This window comes from Acipenser ruthenus, chromosome 1 (genome assembly GCF_902713425.1).
Source record: "Acipenser ruthenus chromosome 1, fAciRut3.2 maternal haplotype, whole genome shotgun sequence".
Taxonomy (NCBI): domain Eukaryota; kingdom Metazoa; phylum Chordata; class Actinopteri; order Acipenseriformes; family Acipenseridae; genus Acipenser; species Acipenser ruthenus.
This window is the reverse complement of record NC_081189.1, coordinates 41,147,112-41,149,019: the sequence shown is the minus strand read 5'-3', so window position 1 is coordinate 41,149,019 and position 1,908 is coordinate 41,147,112. Positions and strand designations below refer to the sequence as shown.

Below are 1,908 nucleotides of genomic sequence, written 5' to 3'. Positions count from 1 at the left end.
GCAAATCACTTTGTACGTATCCTTACTTCAGCCCCCACAAAAACAGATATCTTTGCTCCTCAAGTCAGGCCATACCTGACACCTATGGTATAAAATACTAGTTACATAAAATAGCACATTGTGTGCTTTCCTATTATCTTTTGCTGGCAGTTTGTTTGCTTCAATTAATCACCAACATATCATCTACCACACTAGGTTAAGGGAAGTTGTTTGTTTACCTAACTTCCTGCTAAGAAATAAATAATAATAATAATAGTCTTGCACTTTGTGTGTCATTTCCCCTGTACAGGGAAACTGACCCCATCCCTTTAACAACTTCTTTCCTGCTACAAACCAACCATCTGATTCCCCCAATGACTGCTATGCTTTGCAACCAGTGGCCACACTGCTGAGGTAAAATGATATAGGAAGTGCAACAGACAGATTACTTGAAGGCATGGCATAGAACCTTAATACACTGAAACAGTACATGCTTAAATTCTTAAATTCTGATAACACGGCCCCTACCATTAACATAACAGAGAGATAACACTTTATTAAACTAATTCATCAAAACAGACATTTAAAAATAAAATGTAATTGTGAATTGGGCTAGTAATAAATGCAGCGAGGCCACAGGTAGACATCAATAACAGCTGAGTTCACATGTTCCAGTTTGAACCCTTCTCTTTGTTCAGCAACATCCCACAACTGCTCCCTGATCCTCTCAACACACCAAATGGAACAGCCCTGGATTTCCACTTCCCGTCGATCTCCAGATGCCAAAATCACTCCTATAACACACAAAGATTGTGCTTGAAAGTTACCGTACACATTCGCAAGAAGTTCCAGTATGTCAGTAAACATACAAAATAACACAATAACCCTATTATGTTATTATGCCAACGTATAATGGCTTTGTTGTTTTCTGTGTCTTCTCTCAATGGTGGATATGCAAAATGGCACATTCTTTTGGTTTCAGACATAAAATTGAGTTATTCTGTATTGACAGTAAGGTTTTAGTGTACTGGTTTGCTCAGGTAAAGGCTGCATTGTGATTGGTTGAAACACTTTGAACCGACTATAACAGTTGTGTTACAGCCCAAGTAAAATCATCAGTGTCACAAACCTTCCTTGATAGTCTTTGTTAGCTCACTGGAGTATCTCAGTGCCCCTTGGTAGACGATAGCCTGGGGGACCCGGTAGTCAGTGAACATTGTCAGGTAGCCAATGTCAGGAGCTCCTCCTGCTTCTAATATGTCCCAGAAATCTTCCACAAGGATCTGTGCTCTTTTGTAAAAAGCAACATTTTTACCCTAAAGTGAAAATGGTAGAAATGCCAGCCAATGAAGGCACTGTTAATAACTTGTATCGCCTTCCTGTTGCCAATATGTAATGTTAACAGGCTGCAGCAATAAAAGTACATTTCAATCTATTTATATAAAACACTGCAAGTTCCTTCTGATAGTTGAAAAATAAGCTCACCTCGAAAGCAGCTTTGTCTCTGTTTGATGGTATAGTCTCTACAATGAGCTTGATCATTTTTTCAGCACTGTTACCTCCCTTTCTAATAAACTTAAGGAAAGAGCCGCACTTTTCCAGACTCGGTAAGAGCTTGATGCCTTTCTTTAATCATGGGCATCTGAACGCAACACATGCTTCAGATCATCCCAGGTCATGTTTGCAAAATATGATGCCTCTGATTGGAATACCTGAAAAAATAATCTTTCATTAAAGAGCAAGTTGCATTTTCTCATTCACTGTTCCTTACATTTTGTAAGATGTTTGCAGTGGTTCTTTTACAATTAGTCAAATGTTTTTATAAGTCTGTTTTTTAGTGCTTTGACTTGGAGTTCAGGAGCACTCTTCACTTCTTGTTGTCTGCCACATGTTTATTGTAGGTTAGATCAGCAAAAGTGTCTTTATATT

At 38.5% G+C, this 1,908-nt stretch overlaps 1 pseudogene; it reads right to left on the bottom strand.

Annotated features, from left to right (window-relative positions):
- Positions 1-591: 591 nt before the first annotated feature.
- Positions 592-1,621, bottom strand: LOC117420510 (queuosine 5'-phosphate N-glycosylase/hydrolase-like; annotated as a pseudogene).
- Positions 1,622-1,908: the final 287 nt, after the last annotated feature.